Below are 15,570 nucleotides of genomic sequence, written 5' to 3'. Positions count from 1 at the left end.
AAATTTTGTCAATGACACCAATCCTTGAGCCACTCGTTGATAATGTGAGCTCTCCTATTGCTTTCAGCGTTTCTCTCAGACTCCAAAGGGACTGAGGAAAAGACTGTCTGTGCCCCTGTCCTATTAACCACCTGACCCAATGCCCTAAAGTCCCTTTTCATTGCCCTGACACTCCTGTTTTCAATCTCATCTCTGCCAGCCTGGGGTATCAGCAGTGGGCAATAATCAGAGGGCTGAATCAGCCCAGGCAGTGTCTCAGTGATATCCCGTACCCGGGCCCCAGGGAGGCAGCAGACCTCTCTGTAGGGTGGGTCTGGTCGACATATGGGGCCCTCTGTTCCCCTCAGGAGGGAGTCACCCACCACGATCACCCTTCTTTCCTTTTTGATGTTAGAGGTGCTGATCTGTCTCACAGATGAATCATAACTGGGAGGTTCACTGGGCAGATAATTTTCTTCTAAACCATCTGGCTGACTCTCCAGATCCAGGGGATCATACCGACTCTGAAGGGGCACCTGGCTTGGGAGAGGCGGTTGAGAAGGATTTATATTATTACCTCCTCGAATAGGTACCCACACCCACTCCCCTTCATCGGCCAGGTGTCCTTCTATAGCCTGACAGTGGGAGGCATGGGAGACAGCGGGAACCAAGGAGAGCATTGCTGACCTGCCAGACCTCATGGAACCAAGGATCCATTGTGACACTGCAGGGCCCTGGGGCACCACGGTGCCATTGTGACACTGCAGGGCCCAAGGATCCAAGGGACTTTGTGACACCAGAGGGACACTGTGACACTCGGAGGCCTCATGGAATCATGGACACCATTGGGACACTCTGGGGCCTCATGGAACCATGGTGACACCAAGTTGTCTGGGGGTGGTGATCTGCTGGAAGGCAGGAGGGCTCTGCAGAGGGACCTGGACAGGCTGGATCCAGGAACCAAATCCAACAATTGAGGTTTAACAAGTCCAAGTGCTGGGTCCTGTACCTTGGCCACAACAACCCCTGTAGCACTACAGGCTGGGGACAGAGTGGCTGGACAGCAGCCAGGCAGAACGGGACCTGCAGGGACTGATGGACAGCAGGCTGGACATGAGCCAGCAGTGTGCCCAGGTGGCCAAGAAGGCCAATGGCTCCTGGCCTGGATCAGGAATGGAGTGGCCAGCAGGAGCAGGGCAGTGATTCTTCCCCTGTGCTCAGCACTGGTTGGGCAGCACCTCGAGTGCTGTGTCCAGTTCTGGGCCCCCCAATTTAGGAAGGACATGGAGGGGCTGGAGCGTGTCCAGAGAAGGGCAACAAGGCTGGTGAGGGGTCTGGAGCACAAGTCCTGTGAGGACCGGCTGAGGGAGCTGGGGTTGTTTATCCTGGAGAAGGGGAGGCTCAGGGGACACAAGGTGGTGTCAGTGCACAGGTTGGACTTGATGATCTCCAAGGTCTTTTCAGGCTTTGCTGATTCTGGGATTCTCTGAAACCACCCTCAGAGCAGTTGCAGGAGGAGCCCTGGGCCTCCTCTTCAGAAGCTCCAGCAGCCCAGGTCCCTCAGCTTCTCCTCACAGCCCCAAAGCCCATCCTGTCAGTCCTGCAGAGCCTCTGCAGCCCCTCCTCACTGCCCAGAACAGGCAGCCCCACAGCCAGACACAACAGCCCAGATGTGCCCCCCTGGCCTGGGCTGCCTCTGGCAAGGGAGCAGCACCAGGCACTGCAGGAGCCTGCAGACAATTCCTGCAGCACTTGTGGGATGATCCTGCTCCCCAAGGGCTGTTCCCATGGTGCCAAGTCAGGAACTGGAATGGGGATTGGGGCCAGAGAGGTAAGGACAAACACGGATGGGCTGGGTGCAAGGGAGGGAACAGGGATGGGCAATAGGAAGAAATTTATATCAAGAAGTGAAAAAAAAAACCAAAAAGAAAGCAAAGGTGAAGCCAAGGAAATGCTCAGGGCAGTTTGGGGGTGGCTGCCAGGCAGCCCTGGCTCTGAGCAACAGCGTCTGCAGTGGGACAGGAAACTCCCAGCTGATGGGAACAAACTTTCTGGCTGACTGCAGAGGTCAGGACAAAGCTGAGTGGTTTCCCTGGCGCCCCCCAGCCCTTCCTGGCCCCAGGGGCTGATGGCATTTGTGCTCCCTCAGGTTCATGTCCCCACAGCAGCAGCATGGGGGTGCTCCCGCCTGCTGTGTGCAATGCAAACAGGGGCTCCTGAGCCAGCGCTGCCGTGGCTGTGCCTGCAAGGATGTGGCACCTGTGTGAGCTGGGGGAGAGGCCAGGGCTGCAGAGGGGGGATGTTGTTGGCAGCTCCATGAGGACGCTCTGGGACGCTGCCCTGGGCTGTCCAGCGCACTGGGGATGGATTAGCCCCTGCTCTGCTGCTCCTTCCCGTCTCCCCCAGGGCCCTTGCAGAGCACCAGCCATGCTGTTTGCCCCCAGCCTGCCCACGGCCAGCCTGGGGCTGCTCACGGGGGTTTTCTGTGCTGAGCACAGGCCTGGCCATGTCCTTGAGAGAGCCTGGGCAAGGAGCCTGGAGCCCCCAGGCCCTGGCCTGAGGCGTCAGCGCTGCCCCAGCAGTGCCCATGGGCTGTCCCTGCTGCAGCCCCGGCACTGCCACCCCCAGGACTGTGCCCGGCCCCGAGAGCACTCAGGCCCTGCAGCAACACCAGGGCCACCAGGGCAGCGGGGCAGGGCCACGGGAGCAGCACTGGCAACACCAAGTGCTGCTGCTGCTGGGCACAGCTGCTGTGCCAGCACTGATCTGCCCCAGCTCTGCACACAGACATTGCTGCTGCAGCTCCAGAGAAGGCAACAAAAGGGCATCTCTGCAGAAAATTTTGCTGGTGACCCTTCCGTTTCTTTAAAGCCACCAAGAGCGCAGCCCCTCATTGACACTGTCTGTGGCCACAGGGAAGGTAGAGAGAAATAAAATGAGAAATGGCACAAACAATGACATTTATTTGTGGACAATATTTGAAAAAAAAAAAACCCAAATAAAAAGAACCTCCAAAATGAAACCAACAAGAAGACGTATCAAAGATGACTTTTGTTAGAAGTGATTTACAGAAATTGGCCAGCAGTTTAATGTTCCCGAAACCATCCAGTCATCAGTGTCCACACTGCAGCCTTGAGCTCCTGGTTCCTCAGGCTGTAGATGAGGGGGTTCAGGGCTGGAGGCACCACCGAGTACAGAACTGACAGGGCCAGATCCAGGGATGGGGAGGACATGGAGGGGGGCTTCAGGTTAGCAAGTATGCCAGTGCAGACAAACAGAGAGACCACGGCCAGGTGAGGGAGGCAGGTGGAAAAGGCTTTGTGCCGTCCCTGCTCAGAGGGGATCCTCAACACAGCCCTGAAGATCTGCACATAGGAGAAAACAATGAACACAAAACAGCCAAATACCAAACAGGCACTAACAGCAATGAGCCCAAGTTCCCTGAGGTAGGATTTGGAGCAGGTGAGCTTGAGGATCTGGGGCACCTCACAGAAGAACTGGCCCAGGGCATTGCCATGGCACAGGGGCAGGGAAAATGTATTGGCCGTGTGCAGCAGTGCATTGAGAAAGCCACTGGCCCAGGCAGCTGCTGCCATGTGGGCACAAGCTCTGCTGCCCAGGAGGGTCCCGTAGTGCAGGGGTTTGCAGATGGACACGTAGCGGTCGTAGCACATGATGGTCAGGAGAGAATACTCTGCTGAGATGAAGAACAGAAAGAAAAAGAGCTGAGCAGCACATCCTGTGTAGGAGATGGTGGTGGTGTCCCAGAGGGAATTGTGCATGGCTTTGGGGACAGTGGTGCAGATGGAGCCCAGGTCGCTGAGGGCCAGGTTGAGCAGGAAGAAGAACATGGGCGTGTGCAGGTGGTGGCCGCAGGCTACGGCGCTGATGATGAGGCCGTTGCCCAGGAGGGCAGCCAGGGAGATGCCCAGGAAGAGGCAGAAGTGCAGGAGCTGCAGCTGCCGCGTGTCTGCCAGTGCCAGCAGGAGGAAGTGGCTGATGGAGCTGCTGTTGGACATCGGCTGTGGCTGCACGTGGGGACCTGTTCATGGAGAAAGGACAGTGACAAGTCAAGAGAGGCTGGCAGTAGCTTGTTTAGGAATTGTTTTCCTACCCACACATAATTCCTGGCTCTCTGAGGTCAGAAATCCCCAGCATTCCTGCTACACTCAGTTTGCCACTGAGAGATGTGAGAGGCAAAGGATTCCCTGTGGATGAGGGAAGGTGAGGGGCTGGATGGGCTTGTTCCCAACTGCCCTGGCTTTGCACCTTTGGCTGGAATCAAAGCACAATCGCACCCCTGGGTCACCCTGGGATAAACCAGACCCTGCTCAGAGCAGAGGGATCCCTGAATGTCTCACCCTCTCCAAAGGTCTCTGGGCAAGCTCTCAGCACCCCCCTGTGCCAAGGACACTCACGGCTCCCTTGGCCAACCCAGCAGCATTTCCTCAGCTGTGGCATCTCTGCACTTCCCCGTGGGACATTCAGGGAACTCCCAGAGGCTCTGGCACAGCTCTGCACCCAGGAGGGCAGCTCAGAGCTGGGAAGGGCACAGCAAGGAGATCCCTGGCTGTGCCCATGATGGGATCTCAGGGAGGGGCTCAGCTCATTCCCCTTTCCCATGGACTGCTTTGCCCACAGCCCCACAGGTCCCAGGGAAGCTTGGACACCCCATTCCCATGGACAGCCCTGCCTGGCAGGAATGCCAAGGGCAGTGCCTGACTCAGCTGCTGCAAATGCCAGAGCCTCCCTGAGAGCACCAGAAAACACTGACAATATCAGGGGAGTGCAGAAACAGGAGAAGATGTTGTGGTGCTGTGCCTGAGAGGGCAGGGCAGAGACAGCCGGGCACTCAGGACAGTGTTCCCGTGCCCAGCTGTGCCCGGCACCTCCCACACACCAACAGTGCCCTCCTGCCCCAGCACTGCTCTGTTCAGCCCCCTCTGCTTCCCTGAGTGTCTCCCTGGGCCTGGACATTCCCTCCTGAGAGGTGCCTTGTCCCTGCCAGCGCTCACAGAGCCCATCCCACCCTGGGTGCCCTCGGCCCGGCCCTACAGAAACCTGCCTGTGTGCAGGGCCCTGGCTGGGGCAGGATCTGTGTGCAGCTGGGCGAGGGCAGCTCAGGAGAGCCCTGCTGGGCCCTGCAAAGGTGATGCTGCTGCTGTCCAGGGCTGAGGAGTGGCTGAAGGCCCTTTGGGAGGCTGCCAGCAGAGAGACTGACCACCCAAAGTCACAGTTCTGGAGTCTCTGTAAATGTTCAAACATTCCTTTGATGATCCTGTGTGTCCCTTTCAACTCAGAATGTTCTGTCATTCTGGGATCACAATTCCTGTTCTGTTTCTCTCATCCCCCTGTTGTTTATAATCAAAAGAGAAAAAAATCCTTGCAACAGTGTTAGACCAGTAAAGTACAAACCAGACCTTTATTGGAAGCTTCCAGGTGTCCCAGTGGGGATGGGGCAAACCTGGCCCCTGATTTCAACAATTTATTAAGGTTGATTAATTAGGATATTTAGCAGGAACATCCAATAGGAGATTCAGTTGCCCCAGTTACACACCCCTGGCTCAACCCATTGGAGTAGGTCCAAGGGCTTCTTTGCCTTCAGTTTTTGTTGTGACTGCTCACATTCTGGTCAAAAACCAAAATGTTCTTCTTCTAGGTCCTCTTCATGATAATAAGACTATACAGTGTTTCAGGAATGTATTTAGACATTCAGCTTATTGTTCTAAAATCTAAGAGAAAGGTTAGAAAATGTACTAGAGTTAATTAATGAGTATAATCATATAAAGTATATAATAGTAGTTAAATAGAGTTAATTAAGAGTTAGGTAAGGGTGTGGTAGCACATTTCTCCCACTCTCAGGATTTTTCATAGAGGTGCACAGAGAGAAAGAGAAAACAATTTCTATTTCTACTCCTTGTTTTTCCTATGTAGAATGTGTTTAGAGAATTGTTTACCTGGTGTGATTGCTTGATTAGATTCTAGTGAGGATTGCTTGAGCCTGATGGCCAATCCAATCCACCTGTGTCTAGACTCTCAAGAACAGGATCACAGGTTATTACTAGTTAGATATAGTAGTTAAAGAAAGTAAGTATGTAGTCTTAGTATCTTCTTTTATATAGTATATTAATGTACTATTTCATAGTTATAATAAAGAAATCATTCAGCCTTCTAAACTGATGTTAGACATCATCATTTCTTACCATTAAGTTTACCTACATTTACAATATAAGGGTTATATTTTTATAAGTATATAATAGTAATTTACAGAGATACAACTATATGAAAAATGTATAAAAGCAAAAATCATTTTGTCATCACCCCAGCTTTCCCACCCTACCCCAAGCAGGAAATTGAAAACACTCTCAGGAAAGCTCCTGAGCTTTACAGCAATCCCAGGTTTACCTTCTTTGGGAAGTGTCCTGCGGAGCTGTGCCCAGGCTGCTCTGGAGCAGGGAGCAGCCCTGCCCCAGCCAGCAGCTCTCAGCAGCAGCACCTGCCCTGCTCAGGGTGGCTCCTTCCCCCCACAGCTTCTCTCCAGCGCTGGGAGCAGCTCCCCGGGCCGGCTGAGAGCTGTCCCTGGCAGGCAGCAGAGTCCCTGGCCCAGCACAGCGCCCTGGGCTGCAGGACCCTGCTCTGCAGGACAGCCCTGGGCACCCCTGGCTGCTCTGCACAAGAGATGATCAGAGAATGTACTCACAGGGTCTGTGGGCATTGGGATGTTCCAGCTGTAGGAGATCACTCCAGGAGCTGCAGCTGCATTGTCCTGCAGCCAGAGGTTCCTGTGCCAAGGGCTGCCAGGGATTCTGCCCCAGGCACTTCTCAGCACCTTCCCAGCCCTGACTGATGGAAGCTCTCTGTGCCTCTGTGCTGTGCCCGGGCTGGCTGCAGGCAGTGCCCCAGCCCTGATGGGCTGGGAGAAGAGCTGCTCATCCAGAGAAATGTGCTTTTGAAGCTCTCCTTGGTTGCCAGGATCACCCTCTGTGCCAGGAGCCTGGCCCAGCTCAGCAGCACAGACACAGCACAAGGACTTTAATGACCCTCTGGGGCTTTGTGCTCAGGCCCTGAACATCAGGCCCTGAGAGGGAGCTGCAGAAACCTCTCCAGAACTCCAAGTCAGAATCCAACTCCAAAGTTTCTTTGACTTTTAATGGGTCCAACTGAGGGACACGACTGAGAAAGTGTCCCCAGGCCCCAGGCAGAGCAGAGAACTGGAGGCACTGATGACAGGTGGGGACAAAGAGAAGCCAAGTCTTGGTGCCCTGGGGCACAGCAGGCTCTGTGCCACCAAGGGCTGTCAGGAGACACCTTGTCCTGAGGCACTGGGGCCTCCTGGCACAGCCCCAGCCAGGCTGGGCACTGTCAGCCCCTTGTCCTGCCCTCACATCCCCCCCTAGCCCACATCCCAGTGGCCTCAAGGATCTGCTGGAAGGAGTCCCTGGGGAGCCTTGCTCAGGAATGGCCCTGGGGGCTCCTTCATGCTCCCAGGGACTGCAGGTTTTTCAAAGCACTTTGGCTTTGGCTTTTGCCTTGGAGTCTCTGAGAGCTTTGTGCAGTCATGGCCTCCAATTATCTGCTGTAATTAGTCCCTGGAGAGGCTTTGTTAGGAGCAACACTCAGTGGGGCTCATTAATGCTTCAAGGTACTAAGTTCATAGTCTAAGAAAATAACCAGAGCATAGAGCTAGCCTGACCTGTCTGTCCTGGCCAATTTGTCTGGGAGCAATCCTTGGATATACACAATCTGGGAGGCAAAAGTCTAATTTTTGCCATGGTCTTTGGCAAGAAGGCTTTCTTTTATCCATAGGAAGGAAGGAATAGAGCCCTCTGTTTCAGGGGCAGATGAGAGGTGACCACTGGAGGCCAAGGCCAGCCAGAGCTAGCAGGTTTTTCTGAGAGATACCTTTGCATGGAGGAAATTTTTTAGGGAGCTTACCAATTTTGGCAATGGGCATCTGAAAAGAGGGACAGTTCTTTTCCATAGCAAGGAAAGCACAGAGCCCCAGTGCTCCAGGAGCTGATGAGAGGCAGCCCTTGGCATTCCAACATCAGCCAGACCTGTCAGGTGGCCCCTGGGAGGCCAAGCCAGCCAGACCTGTTCCATGTTCCCTCGGTTCCATGGGGCCCCACAGTGTCCCAATGGTCCCTTGCTTCCATGAGGCCCTGAGGTGTCACAATGCCCCCTTGGTGACATGAGGCCCTGAAGGGTCCTAATGGCCTCCATGGTTCCATCAGGCCCCACAGAGTCATAATGGTCTCTGGGTCCATGAAGCCCCGCTGTGTCACCATGGCCCCTTGGTTCCATGGGCTCCAGTGGTGCCACAATGATCCCCTTGCTTCCATGAGGTCCCCACAGTGTCACAGTGATCTCCATGGGAAGGAAAGAACTGAGCCCCAGTGTGGCAGGGGCAGCCACCAGAGGCCAAGGCCAGCCAGAATGGATGGTACTGGCAGATTCTGGCTGGGAGCAATCCTTGGATATACAGAATTTTATAGGTGGAACCCCAATTTTGGCCATTTCTGCATAGATAAGAAGGACGGTTCTTTTCCACAGGAAGGAAAGCACAGAGCCCAAGTGTTTCAAAGGCAGAAGAGGAGAGAGGTGGCTCCTGGGAGGCCAAGCCAGCCAGACCTGTTTGTCCTGGCATCTTTTGTCATGAAGGGATCCTTGGATATATGGAATTTGGGAGGAGGAATCTTAATTTTGACCATGGACACCTTGAGTAGAAGGACGGCTCTTTTCCATAGGAAGGAAAGCATCGAGCCCCAGTGTTTTGAGGCAGGTGAGAGGCAGCTCCCTATAGGCCAAAGGAAGCCAAACCTTTAAGTCCTGGCTGCTTTCACTGGGGAGCAATCCTTGGATGTACGGAGTTTTGGAGGTGGAATCCCAGTTTTGGCCATGGGCGCCTAGTCAGGATGGATGTTTTTTTCCTATGGGAAAGAAAAGCACAAAATCCAAGTGTTCTGGAAGAAGATGAAAGGTGGCCACCCTTAGGCCAAGCCAGCCAGACCTGTCTCTCCTGGCCCCTTTCATCTAAGGGCTATCCTTGGACACAGGGCATTTTGGAAGTGGAATCTCGATTTTGGCCGTGGGCACCTGGACAGGAAGAAGAGTTCTTTTCATTAGCAAGGAAATCACAGAGCCCCAGTGTTTCAGAGGCACATGAGTGCCAGTCCTCAGGAAGCCAAGGCCAGCCAGACTTGTCTCCCCTGGCAGCTTTTGTCTGGGAGCTATCCTTGGATACAGGGAATTCTGGAGGCAGATGCCAAATTTTGGCCATGGGTGCCTGGTCGAGATGGATGTTTTTTTCCCATATGAAAGAAAAGCACATGGTCCCAGTGTCTCAAAGGCAGATGAGAGGTGGCCCCTGGGTGGCCAAGGCATCCAGACCTGTCTTTCCTGGCAGATTTCATCTGGGAACAATCTTTGCATATAAAGAAATTTGGAGAAAGAATCCAGGTTTTGGCCCTGGGTCCCTGGAGGAGAAGGACAGTTCTCTCCCATAGGAAGGAAAGCCCAGAGCCCCAGTGCTTCAGGGGCAGATGAGAAGCAGCCCTTGACATGCCAAGGTGTCCTAGTTTAGGGCAAATTTGGGAGAAATCTTCCAGGAGGAGCCCTAAGAAAGTAATCCCTGCCATGGCCCCTCCCCTTCCTGGTTCGGAGAGAAGTGGAAAAAAACCCTGTTTTTTCAACGAGCAAAACACTCCCAATTAAAAAAAAAAAATCAACTAATTAATAAGCAAAAGCAAAAGCAAGGGCAAACCAAAAGCAAGCAAGCCAGCAAGCAAGCAAGGAAACCTAGCCTCTCCTAGACACAGACCATGGGGGAGGTGAGCTGGCTGATAACAAGACAAAACAAACCTTCACTTTCAGAGTCAGTCCTGAAGGCATAAAACATAATATCAGGTACAAACAGAACACACGATTGGGGATGCAAGCACCATAACTTCACCCTAGGACATTCCACCCCATATCTCCAAATCATCAACATAACTACCAAACATCATGTAAAAAACTTCATCAAGTTAAAACCTCCATCTTTCACTTACTCATCCTTCCATCTGACTTGCTCAAACCTTCGACACTTACACATTTCCTTCTATCTCTCTTGCTCAAACCTTCAACACTTACACATTTCCTTCTGTCTCATGTCGGTGTGGTTTAATGTACAGACAGTGGCAGTAACATCCAACAAACAGTGATATTTGCATATGAGCCTCACCCCACAATCAGATCTCCCTGAGGTACACATCGTGTTCTCCCATATTTCTGCATTATTCACCATGTACAACCTGGTCCCTGAGCAAAAACAATCCCACAAATGGGTTTGTCAGTACTCGAGGCAGAGTTGATCCACACTGTCTTCCCTAACAAACCTCTGATATGTGCCACTGGGACTTTATCTCCGTCTACTATATTCAGGGACTCAGACTGGGCAGGGCCTGCTCCATTGGTGGAACCTCGGGTGTTAACTAACCAGGTGGCCTTTGCTAAATGCTGCTCCCAGTTCTTGAAAGATCCCCCACCCAATGCTTTCAAGGTGGTTTTTAACAGTCCATTGTACCTCTCCACTTTGCCTGCAGCTGGTGCATGGTAGGGGATATGGTGCACCCTCTCAATGCCATGTTCCCTAGCCCAGGTGTTGATAAGGCTGCTCTTGAAATGAGTCCCATTGTCTGACTCAATCCTCTCAGGGGCTCAGGGGTACCATGTCTGCACAGGATTTACTTTTCAAGGCCCAGGATGGTGTTCCGGGCAGTGGCGTGAGGCACAGGGGAGGTCTCCAACCATCCCGTGGTGGCTTCTGCCATTGTGAGCACGTAGCGCTTACCTTGGTGTGTCTGGGGCAGTGTGATGTAGTCAATCTGCCAGGCCCCCTCATACCTGTACTTGGACCACCGCCCACCATACCACAGGGTGTTGCGGTGTGTCTCCTCCCTCCCAAAGGTAACCCTCTCCCCCCGCCCCAACCCCCGCCGAAACTCGCGCCGAGAGAGGCACGGGCGGAGCCCGCCGCTCCTCCTGGCCGTGTCAGCAAAGCTTCCCGCGGCTTTTAAAAACGGCAAAGCCGCGCCGTACAAAGCTGAGCCACACGTGCTGCTGTTCCCGATGCTGCGGGGCTCCGTAGCCTAAACCTGCCCTAATAAGGGCGAAAAAGATGGGATCCCTCCGCAGGGATTTCCCTTTGAGCTTCCCACCCCCCCGTGGAGTGGAAATACTCACCCAGATCGGTGCGAAGGCTCCTTGGTCTGTCGGGGTTTTCTCTTCACCTGAACAGGACCTCCCCGGGGCTGGAGAAGCTACCCTGTCCTCCTCTGAGAAGTTGGCTCACCAGAAAGGAGCTTTTCTTCTCCGAGGTGCAAAACATTCAGGAGACTTTTTTAATCCAAGTCTGTGCTGGAGAGCTACGTCCAAAGCCCTGCCAGTGAACGCCAAGCTGCCAGAAACTCTCTCGGTGGTCTTGCGAAGCTCAGATGAGTCTCCGTCTGGTTGCAGGGCCGAGTTTTTGCCCCACGAGTGGGCGCCAAATATTGGGGTTCCCAATATTCCGACAGAGACCTGCCCGGGCTTGCCTTGCTGCTGAGTCCAATGGCGGCAGCTGGGATGTTTCCTCCCCAGCGACACCCTTGGGTTACTCAGAGGCTGCGAGCGATATTCCTCAGTGGAGAGGCTTCGGGCGATGGTGAAGAAAGGAGGCACTTCTGCTAGAGCTTGATCCAGAGTCTTTATTTCAGCTACAGAGTTGTGGACCTGGTGGCAGCTCCAACAGAAGGCCCGGCCACGTGGCTGGATTGTCCTTTTAACCCGGGGGTAAGGGGAGGGGCAGGGACAGGTAGCCACCAACAAGGCGAGGGGGAGGGGTGCCAGGGGAGAAGGGGCACTTAGGTCTACCAATAGCCACAGGGGGCAGGGGGTATCTTTCAAATCTGCCAATCACTCGACCCCCTGGACCCCCTGTCTCACAGCCAGGGCTCATGGGGGTTGGGGCGGGGGGAGAGGGTTACCTTTAGGAGGGAGGAGACACACCGCAACAACAGGGGCTTCAATCGCTTGGCCTGCTTGATCTCAGCACACGTCTCACAGTCATGGATAACCTGAGAAATACTGTCCATGGTTAAATCCACCGCTTGGTCTCATGCCAACTTGTAGGTGGCATCTCTGCCCTGATGACCTGAGGCATCATGGGCCCATTGAGCTAGGAACAACTCCCCCTTATGTTGCCAATCCAAGTCTATCTTTGACACCTCTATCTTTGCAGCCTGATCTACCTGCTTGTTGTTTCGGTGTTCCTCATTAGCCCGACTCTTGGGGACATGGGCATCTACATGACAGACTTTCACAGACACTTTTTCTACCCAAGAGGCAATGTCTTTCCACACATCAGTAGCCCAGACTGGTTTTCCTCTACGCTGCCAGTTGGCCTTTTTCCACCTTTCCAGCCAGTCCCACAGAGCACTGGCTACCATCCAAGAATCCATATAAAGGTCGAGCTTTGGTCACTTCTCTCTCTCTCAGCAATGTCCAGGGCCAGCTGAACGGCCTTGACTTCAGCAAGTTGACTTGATCCACCTTCTCCTTCAGTAGCTTGTGCTACGTGTTGTGTGGGGCTCCATACGTCTGCTTTCCACTTCCAGTTCATCCCTATGATGCCACAGGAACCGTCAGTGAAAACAGCGTATCGAGTTTCCTCTGATGGTAGCTGGTTGCATGGTGCCCCTTCTTTAGCACTTGTCACTTGTTCCTGCTGCTCTCCATCAGTGAAACCAAAGTTCTCACCAGCAGCCAGTTTGTAATTATCTCCAAAATCCCAGGGCGATTCAGGTTTCCAATATGGGTGTGCTGCATGATGAGAGTAATCCATTTGCTCCATGTGGCAGCAGTGTCATGGAGGGTAGTGGGAACCTTTCCTTTAAAAATCCACCCCAGTGCCGTCAGTCAGGGTGCCAAGAGGAGTTGTGTTTCTGTGGCAATCACCTCGGAGGCAGCTTGAACTCCTTCATAGGCAGCCAAGATTTCCTTCTCTGTGGGAGTGCAGTTGGCTTCAGACCCTCTGTAATTTCAGCTGCAGAATCCCAGTGGTCGGCCTCAAGTCTCCCCAGGCACCTTCTGCCAAAGGCTCCAGGACAAGCCATTGTTCCCGGCTGCAGAGTAGAGCATGTTCTTCACCTCTGGTCCCATCCTGACTGGGCCAAGGGCTACTGCCTGAGCAATCTCCTGCTTGATCTGGGTGAAAGCTTGTTGCTGCTCAGTGCGCCAGAGGAAATCGTTCTTCTTGCAGGTAACCAGGTAAAGAGGGCTCACAATCTGGCTGTACTCGGGAATGTGCATTCTCCAAAAACCTATGGCACCTAGGAAAGCTCGTGTTTCCTTCTTGCTGGTTGGTGGAGACATCGCAGTGATCCTTTTGGTGACCTCAGTGGGAATCTGACACAATGCGTCTTGCAACTTTACCCCCAGGAACTGGATCTCTCAGGCAAGTCCCTTGACTTTGCTCTTCTTGATGGCAAAGCCAGCTTCCAGCAGAATCTGGATGATCCTCTCTCCTTTCTCAAATACTTCCATTGCCGTGTTCCCCCACACAATGATGCCATTGATGTACTGCAGGTGTTCTGGAGCTTCACCCTTTTCCAGTGCAGCCTGGATCAGTCCATGGCAGATGGTGGGGCTGTGCTTCCACCCCTGGGGCAGTCGGTTCCAGGTGTACTGCACGCCCCTCCAGGTGAAAGCAAACTGAGGCCTGCATTCTGCTGCCAGTGGAATGGAGAAAAACGTGTTAGCAAATGTCAGCAGTGGCGTACCACTTTGCTGCCTTGGACTCCAGCTCGTGCTGGAGTTCCAGCATGTCCAGCACAGCAGCGTTCAGCGGTGGAGTCACTTCATTCAAGGCACCATAGTCCACAGTCAATCTCCATTGAGACTTGTGCACAGGCCAGATGGGGCTGTTGAAGGGTGAGTGGGTTTTGCTGACCATCCCTTGGCTCTCCAGCTCACGGATCATTCTGTGGATGGGGATCACGGCACCTCGATTCATCCGATACTGCCAGCACTGCACTGTCGAGGTGGCAATTGGTACTTGTTGCTCTTCCACCCTCAGGAATCCTACTGCAGTTGGATTCTCAGACAGTCCAGGCAAGGTGTTCAATTGCCTAATGTCCTCTGCCTCTACCGCAGCTATGCCAAAAGCCCACCTGAGTCCCTTTGGTTCTTTGTAATTGCCATTCTGGAGGAAGTCTATGCCCAGAATCCACGGGGTCTCTGGGCCGGTCACAATAGGATGTTTCTGCCACTCCTTCCCAGTCAGGCTCACCTCGGCTCCCAACAGGGCCAATTGCTGTGATCCCCCGGTCACCCCAGCAATGGAAACAGGTTCTGCCCCCACATGTCCCGATGGTATCAGGGTACACTGTGCACCAGTGTCAACTAAGGCATCCTATTTTTGTGGCTCTGATATGCCAGGCCATTGGATCCACACTGTCCAGAAGATCCAGTTTTCCTGTGCCTCTTCCTGGCTAGAGGCTCTAACCCTGGTTATTATTTCTTTCCTGGGCATACATGGTAGAGGTATCTTCAAGGGGATCTGACAGATCATACCCAGCTGCTCGGTCATGGGAGGTTGAGACTATCTTCACTTTAGTGGAACTCCCTCGGTTAGTGTCCTAGGGTGACATTATGGTGCTTGTATCCCCAGTCGTGTGTTCTGTTTATGTTTGATATTATGTTCTGTGCCTTCAGGACTGACTCTGAAAGTGAAGGTTTGTTTTTTCTTGTTATCAGCCGGCTCAACTCCCCACCATGGTCTGTGTCTAGGGGATGCTGGCTTGCTTGCTGGCTTGCTTGCTTTGCTTTGCTCTCACTCCTGCTTTTTGCTTTTGCTTATTAGTTAGTTTAGCTAGGCAATCCAATTTTTACCCTGGACTGTTTTTTTTTCCTTTCCCTTTCCTGAATACCATCCCATCCTGCTCTGGACTGGAACCTGGGAAACACCAAGAAACACCGAGAGCCTGCATTTTGTGACCTGCAGCAGCCATCCCCAGCACTGGAGACTGATAGCTGGGTGACCACTCCCAGAGAGACTTTCTGAATTTGTCATCTCTTCAGAACGGTGAAAGAGTTTTGTCATCTGGTGTTGTTTTTGTATTGGGGAGTGTTTTGCTTGTTAAATAAACAGGATTTTTTTCCACTTCTCTCCCAGGAAATTCTTCCTGAACCAGGTGGGTGAGGGGCTGTGGGGAGATTTGCTTTCTGGGGGCTCCTTCCAGAGGTCTTCTCCCAAATTTGCCCTAAACTAGGACAAATATTTTGGTGCCCAACTCGTGGCTCGAGAGAGTGGAAAAAACCTTGTTCTAATCATATTTTGCTTGCAATTACTCTGGGCTGGTATAGAGCAGTTACTGGCTTTGTTGTTTCAAATCATAATGTCTCTTGGGGTGCAGGCCTGCATGTGTTTCTGGTCCCTAGGGTTTTTTGAGGTCTTAATACCTCTATGGTCCCTAGGTTTATTTTCTTATCCAGAAATAGCTCTGGTATTGTCCCTAATACGTAGTTTTTGCAGTAGAGGGGCACTGATCAGGATATCCATTGGGCTGGGCT

Source organism: Anomalospiza imberbis, unplaced genomic scaffold (genome assembly GCF_031753505.1).
Source record: "Anomalospiza imberbis isolate Cuckoo-Finch-1a 21T00152 unplaced genomic scaffold, ASM3175350v1 scaffold_46, whole genome shotgun sequence".
NCBI lineage: Eukaryota > Metazoa > Chordata > Aves > Passeriformes > Viduidae > Anomalospiza > Anomalospiza imberbis.
Note: the sequence above shows the minus strand (reverse complement) of the source record.